At 39.3% G+C, this 8,283-nt stretch overlaps 1 non-coding gene across 1 annotated transcript; it reads right to left on the reverse strand.

Annotated features, from left to right (window-relative positions):
* Positions 1 to 421: 421 nt before the first annotated feature.
* Positions 422 to 559, reverse strand: LOC115872156. The gene has a single exon (XR_004047695.1). It is a non-coding gene; the product is annotated as a small nucleolar RNA SNORA47 (small nucleolar RNA).
* Between the last annotated feature and the right edge of the window lie 7,724 nt (positions 560 to 8,283).

Below are 8,283 nucleotides of genomic sequence, written 5' to 3' on the forward strand. Positions count from 1 at the left end.
CTTTTGAACATTGTCCTTGGAGAAATGCTGCCCTTTGAACCTGAAATGGCTCATTGTTCTTTAATGTGCATACTTCACTAGTGTTATTATTCCCCTTGCACATCAGTGTATTGTTTGGCTGTAAATTGAGCCTTGAGAAGTTCACTCAATTACCGACCTGGGATGAGCTTAGGGCCAGTGTTTGGTTTCCTGCCAGTCTATCTTTTGTTTAAATAATTTTATTTAAATTATTTTATTGGGGGCTATTACAGCCCCCAATATATCAATTGTTTCAAAAATAGTTGTACATATGTTGCCAGCATCATTTCCTAAACATGTACTTTCTATTTGAGCCCTCAGAATCAGCATCTTACCAGTAAAGCTGGTCTCTGTTATGCTTTTGTGTTCAGTTCCAACTTTTCTTTTCTCTTTTTTTCTTTTTACAATGTCGGCCAGCACAGCATTGCCCCTCTGAAGGTGGCAGAGGAGCCTCCTCTGCCCTGGTGACCCTTCACTTTTGGAGGCCTTAACCAGTGGACGGCAGCATGGCACAGAGCTGCCTCACCTTCTCAGTCCTCCAGCCAACTGTTCTTCCACTTAGTCTCAGATCCCTTTCAGAGTTGTTTGCAGTGGTAAGTGAACATGATCTAGGTTTTCTTCTTGTCTCAGGGTCATGGAGACTGCAATTCACATGGTGTGTTAATCCAGTGCACTAATTGTTTCCATGGGTCTTTGATCTTCTTTCCAAATGAAAACTCCAAAAGCCAAACTCAATGCCATCGAGCTATGCTGACTCCTAGCAACCCTATAGCACAGGGGGCACTGCCCTGTGACTTTCTGACTGTAACTGTTGACAGGGAAAGCTAGCCCCTTCTTTCAAAGTGCTGCAGGTCATTTCAAACTGCCTACCTTGCAGATCACAGCCAAAGCATAACCACAATGAAACCAGGAGAAATAAATTCTCGTACCTTCGATGACCACGCATGAGCTTTCCAGACTCCAGTCACCCCTCAGCAAAGTAGGATGTCGAATATTGTCCTTGTAGACTGTGTTATGCAATGGTTCTTGATGTCCTCTAAGACCCTAGTCCTGAGTCCCAGGATCAGAGACTCATTATCTCAGGGTATTTGGTTATAGCTAAGAGTTTTCATATTTGTTCAAATATGCTCCACTACATTCGTGGATCTATTTTCAGTCAAGGTAAGTGCATATGTACAAATGGCCTTTGTCAAACCTCTCTTCTATATTTATAGATAAACACCCACTCTCTTTCCCACACCTGTTCAACCTGTGTGTCCCCTAAGCTTGTAGATCACCAGTATTGTGGAATTTTGTATTTAACAGTTATTTTCCCTGTTGTCTTAAATCTTGCAAACATCCCAGTGCCTTCTTTCATCTCCTTCACTTCTTTTGACTTCCTTTTGATTGCCTTCTCCTTTGCCCAGTGAACACGTGTCTACTGGTTTACTCTTCCTATAGCTCCTACCCTGGAACCCACCCACGAATATTTCTTTTAGTGTAAAAACATTTCCTTGACTTTTTACAAAAAGAATGTCTCAAACAATATTTGTCTTTTTCTGATTGACTACTTTCACGCAGTATGTCTTCTAGGTTCATGCATGTTAGGAGGTGTTTTCCAGACTCGTTGATCTTTTTTTTTAAATCATTTTATTAGGGGCTCATACAACTCTTATCACAATCCATACATACATCCATTGTGTAAAGCACATTTGTACATTCATTGCTCTCATCATTCTCAAAACATTTGCTCTCCAATTAAGCCCCTGGCATCAGCTCCTCATTTTCCCCCTTCCTCCCCACTTCCCCCTTCATCGTTATTCTTTAATGTGTGGTATCCCATTGTGTGTTTGTACCATTAGTGGGCATTTGGAATTTTTTCATCTTGTCACTGTTGTGAATAGTGCTGTGATATAGTAAATCACGTATGTGTGAATATATCTATTTATGCTGCAGCACTTATTGTTCTAGCATACATACCAAATAGAGAAAGTGTTCATTTTTAATAGTATCCCAATTCCTTATGATTAACTCCTGAATCTGCTTATTTTTAAATCCTGATAATTTATCCAAAATTGTTTCGAAATCTCCAAAGGCTATTAGGTCAGAGATGGGTCAAAAGTGAAGACCTATCACATTTGAAACAATTTCTCCTATTTTCTTTTTTTTAATGTTTTATTTTTTTTATTTTTTTATTGTTTTTATTAGGGGCTCATACAACTCTTATCACAATCCATACATACATCAATTGTGTAAAGCACATTTGTACATTCATTGCTCTCATCATTCTCAAAACATTTGCTCTCCAATTAAGCCCCTGGCATCAGCTCCTCAGTTTTCCCCTCCCTTCCCATTCCTCCCTCCCTCATGAGCCCTTGATAATTTATAAATTATTATTTTGTCATATCTTACCCCGTCAGATGTCTCCCTTCACCCACTTTTCTTTTGTCCATCCCCCAGGGAGGAGGTCACATGTAGATCCTTTTAATCAGTTCCCCCTTTCCAACCCACCCTCCCAGTATTGCGAAATTGAACACTGGTCCTGAAGGGATCATCCTCCCTGGATTCCCTGTGTTTCCAGTTCCTATCTGTACCAGTGTACATCCTCTGGTCTAGCCAAACTTGCAAGGTAGAATTGGGATCATGATAGGGGGGTGCGTAGGAACTATAGGAAAGTTGTATTTTTCATCGTTGCTACATCGCACCCTGATTGGCTCGTCTCCTCCCCGAAACCCTTCTGTAAGGGGATGTCCAGTGGGCTACTAATGGGCTTTGGGTCCTCCTACTTTCATTGGTTGGCCTCATTGCTTTATCCCAAAAGATTACCTAAACTTGCATTAGACAGCAAGGGTGACATGAGATGAATTAATATCCTGGGCTCTTAGGTGAGTTCAATAAATGACGGTTGCCTTGCTCTGCAGAGAGAATTATTTACATTGCTCACAGAAAACAGTGTTCTTCTTCTGCACCCTGAAAAGTAATAATTACAGGACCCCTAATTCACTTTGATGTATCTGTTTGCTCTTTTTTTTATTATTGCTTCTGGGTTATTATTGTAACTGTTATATTTCAAACACTAGCTTAAATGATTTCTCTCTTTATACCAAGCAAGACCCAGACTTTTCTATTATGTTTTATGTACTGTTCAGTTCCACGACTTTTATTGATTGTATTTTTTATGATCTGCAATATTTGCTTTTAAATTCTGTGTCTCAGTAAATACTAATTTTGGCTTGTAATTTTTGATATTAGGAGAGTCAGAAACAATCCTTTTCAGGTTAATGGAGCAATATTAAGGGATTTATGTCAAAGTTGTTATTCTTTTCCTAAGACTAGAAAAGAATAATTTATGATAATTTTGTATGATCCATCACTTGATTTATAATTTAGAACTATTTATTCCCAGTATTATTTGAAGGCCTTTCTTTTATCTTTTGTGGTTTTTTTAATTTTTTGAATAAATGAAAATATCATTTAAACTTCCTAGGCATGCCCTGTTTTCATGCCAGCTTAATCTTTTAAATAAAAGTAATTTATCAAGGGTGTTTCTAAACATGTGTTGGATTTATATCATTATTTTATATAAGTACACTTAAATTAGGAATCCATATTTGTTTAATGTGTCCTGCGATGTAGTTCAGAGAAGATAATCCATATTTTCTTCCTCTCTGTAAGTGGGCAATCTGAAATATAATCACCGTAAAGTAATTTGGGGGATTACTGCCTTTCTACAGTGAGGTTAACGAGACAGTGAGTTGAGGTACATGAATTCTGTGGCCATTTTCATTTGTTCAGGAAGTTGACAGATGCCTAGAATAAGGTTTGTCCTCAATCAACATTTCACCTTTTTGGAAATGAGAAAAATCACTCTTACACTTGAGTTTCTCCTATAGTGCTGCCCTTGTAAGCTGTGTTCAATCATCACAGCAGTTTTTACGGCATTTTTCCTGAGCAGGAAACAAAATTTCATAGCATGCGCTGTTCTCTTAAATCAGCCATCCCAAATAAATGAGGTTCGTGGGAAACTGCTTTTATGAAAAAATTCACTGTGACCAGAGAGAACCTTCCCAGGTGACACCACTGGGTGCACTAACTCAGAGTGATTTCCTTGATGCTTGCCTAACAGGAAAAACGCATACTACAAAAGTTTTGCCAAGAGGACTTTTTCTCTGTGGTTTTTTTTTAGGGGGGGGAGTACCCCCTTTTATGTTTCAAAACTTAAATTAGCATTGCACACACTAAAATAAGTGCTTTTCACTTCGGACATACAATAAATGTGAACAACATCAGGGCATCCTGCTCTTTCCTGGTCCGATGGCAGGAACACTCCTCCTCCCATGGTCAAGTCCATACTTTCCCAGGTTTTCGACTGGTCTTAGGCTGTTGGAGCCAATCTTCTCTCCCTCTTAGAGGGCAGGGTGACATAGCTGGTATGTAGGTTGCGTTTCTATCTCATGGTTGGTGGGGAAGATTAAATTGGATGGAGATATGTGAAGAAAAATAACTGTCATCTTGTCATTTTGAGAGACCGTGTCACACACTTGCACAAAATTCACATAAAACCCACGTTAACTTTTTGGTATTAGAATGAATGGTTCCTGGGTTTTTCTGTCTTATTAGCCCCAAAGCGCCTGAGTATGCCCTCTTGATTATAATCTTTATGTCTACCCAGAGCTCTGGACCATAAAAAGAAATAATAGTTCGCTAATTAAATGTTTCTGCTTCTGCTTTTTTGGCGCATCCTGCTTAAAATGGGAAAAATCATGTATGGTAAAAGAAAGCATTTAACAGATTTTTCAAAACTTGATAGCAGCAACTGTTCGAGGCATGCAACTTTCTTTGTTCTGATGGACCGGGCCACCTCTCATTTATAATTTGGTTTCCTAAGTAGACACATCTACTCCATAGACATGTGATTCACTCTGAAGAACAGAGCAGGTTTTTAAGCCACTAATGTATCTGTTAGTGGATACATAGGAATTCAGTTCAACCTACATGCACTTTTTCTCTCATGAGGCTGCAATGTGAGCCAGTTCATTCCACCTCTGGCCCCAGCGTGCTGAGAGCAGCACAGGAAGCCGAAGAGCAGGACCAGCCTCTGTGAGCCCCCTCTAGTCGACTAAGTCAGCCTGGTGCATGTGATCAGGCACGTTTGCACCCTTTTACAAGTTGAAATAGCCATGCCACGAAGCTTTGTTTTTCAAAAAGATCATTAGTCTGTACTGTTTTAACTTTTTTTCTCAATTTTCCAGTTGTTCCCACCCCAAAATTTTTTATGATAATGTAAACATGTAGTATTGAATAACATTTTGTAATTTATGTAATCTACCATGTAATCTTAGAGGTATTATTATCGTTCCTTTGTTTCTACGTATGAGGAAAATGAGACGCAGAAAGAGTGACGGACTCACCTACTATCAGTAAACTGTGTATTTTACTTGAATTCAAACCTAGTGCTCCTTCTTTTTCTTTAATGTCACCTGCTTCCATAGGAATATTGCATAAAGATTCTTATAAACTTTCAAATGAGAAATTGAAGCTGGAAATCATTTAATTAATGTTCCAGAAATGCTTCTTTAAAAATTAAAAAAAGGGTGGGGGTGGGTTAACATTTAGTGAGAGTGAAATTTATTGTATTTTATTTATGTAATGATTATTTTTAGGACGGTGCCCTGAATCCTAGATTTATTATATATTTGACAAATATTTGATAAATCACATTTACAGCTGATTTAAATTTTATTTAATATTTTCCAGGCTGTGTTGTTTTTTCTGAGCCACGGCTCATGTTTGCAGACATTCTGAATCTGGAGTCATTGGCAGGTTTTATTAATGAGTTGATTTCAAATTGCAATCAGTGAAAATAGTACAAATGCATATGTACATTAGTCTCTGTGTAGCAAAATATGTTGTGATACCCAGCTTCCCAGAAGACGTGGGGACTCAGTGTAATGGTAAGTTATTTCTTCCTCAAACAGGCATTTGAGTGAAAGCTGGCCAGTGGAGGAGTGAAGGGAGCCATCAGATCTACAACAGTGGATCAAAAAATATGAGCATTAATTAAAGGCGAGCATAGCATGGCAATAACTCCACAGCCACTGAGTGGATTATGACAGAGCAACCCTGTAAGACCGAGTGCAGTACTTCCTAGGGCAGGGATAGGGCCATCTGGATACTTATGACAGACTTGTGGGGCATACAGAATGATCAACTTAAAAATGATTCTGCTATACTTGGTTAAACATTTCATTAACTCACCACTAATGTGGTAATTGGAACTGCTTCTCTTTGGGGAGGTGTGTGATGTTAGTTGATGTTAGTGTGATGTTAGTTAGGTGTGTGGTGTTAGTTGATGATTTTCAGTGTCTTATATGATCCTCAAAAGAGCCCTGGTCAAAAAATCTTACCATAGTGAATGATGGGGGGAGTGCGGAGTGGAGATCCAAAGCCCATTAGTAGGCCACTGGAGATCCCCTTGCAGAGGGGTCTAGGGGAGGAGATGAGCCAGTCACCGTGTGATGTAACAACGATGAGAAATACAACTTTCCTCTAGTTCCTAAATGTTTCCTCCCCACTCCCACTACCATGACTCGAATCCTATCTTGCAAGACTGGCTAGACCAGAGGAGGTACACTGGTACAGATAGGAACTGGAAATACAGGGAATCCAGGACGGATGAGCCCTATAGGACCAGTGGTGTGAGTGGCAAAACAGGGAGGGTAAAGGGAGAATGGGTAAGAAAGAGGGAACCGATTACATGGAACTGTGTGTGACCTCCTCCCTGGGGGACAGACAACCAAAAAGTGGATGAAGGGAGACGTCGGACAGGGCAAGATATGACAAAATACCATTTATAAACTATCAAGGGCTCATGCGGGAGGGGGGAGCGGGGAGGGAGGGGAAAAATGAGGACCTAATGTCGGGGGTTTAAATGGAGAGAAAATGTTTTGAGAAACGATGTACAAATGCGCTTTACACAATTGAGGTGTGTATGGATTGCGATAACAGTTGTATGAGCCCCTAATAAAATGTTAAAAATAAATAAATAAATAAACAAGTTATAGTCAAAAAAAAAAAAAGCCCTGGTGGCATAGTGTTCATGTGTTGGGTTGCTAACTGCAAAGTCTACAGTTGAAAGCTACCAGCCACTACATGAAAGAAAGATGAGACCGTCTACACCGTAAAGATTTAGTCTCTGCAATGCACAGGGGCACCTCTACCCTGTCCTATAGGGTCTCTAGAGTCTGCACTTACTTGTTGGCTGTGAGATGAGATACAGCCCGTGGGCTGGAAGTTCTCAACCCTGCCTTAGAGTTCCTGAAGCTGTAAGTCTTTATAGAGCAGCTGGTGAGTTTGAACTGCTGACTGTGCGGCTCTCAGCTGAATGCCTACTCTACTACTTCACTATCTATGACAACTGATTCTTTTAAAAACTTACCTGTTCCCTTGGAACTTGTATACAGCAATCTTATGTTCTGGGAAGGAATGGTATTTTCCTTCTTTTTATTGCTCACTTTCTCTCTCTTTTCTCTAAATTCTCCCTTCTTCCCTTCACACATTTTTTTCTTTTTCATTTTAAAATATTCTTAAGATCATGGCTGAGTATATTATTTTATAGATCTCTCTTTCATATGTTTTTTCTGTTACAAAATAACTAAATCCTTTTTTTGTGGTAAAATACAGATTTTTCAGAAAAGATGATATGTTGAGTTCCCAATATAAACTCCTTGTCCTTTCCCCAGATATATTAAACCAAAATCTCCAAACTCCCTGTGATCAAGTCAGTTCTGACTCATAGCAACTCTGTAAGACGGAGCAGAACTGTTGGGGTCTGTGAAACAAATCTTCATGGAAGTAGGAAGCTTCGTATTTCTCTCAGGAGTAGATGTGGGCTTTAACTACTGACACTGTGATTATTAGACCAACCTACTCTAAATTTTAAAAAATAAATTAAATGTGTTGTTGTTGTAGTGAGGTGCCATGAAGTTGGTTTCAAATCTGATGACCCTACATAAAACAGAATGAAGCACTACCAGTGCAGGAGCATCCTTATAATTGTTCTCATATTTGAGCCCATTGTGGAAGCCCCTAGACCAATCCATCTTGATAGAGGTCTTTCTCTCTTTTGCTGCACTTTTACTTTACCACACATGATGCCCTTCTTCAGGACCAATCCTTTCTAATAACATGTTCAAAGCACTTGAGAAGAAGTCTCACCATCCTTGTTGCTAAGCAGCATTCTGGCTGTACTTCTTCCAAGAAAAATTTGTTTGTTTGTTTTGGTAG

Source organism: Echinops telfairi, unplaced genomic scaffold, assembly GCF_000313985.2.
Source record: "Echinops telfairi isolate 266 unplaced genomic scaffold, ASM31398v2 ScPeMD7_7420;HRSCAF=8458, whole genome shotgun sequence".
NCBI lineage: Eukaryota > Metazoa > Chordata > Mammalia > Afrosoricida > Tenrecidae > Echinops > Echinops telfairi.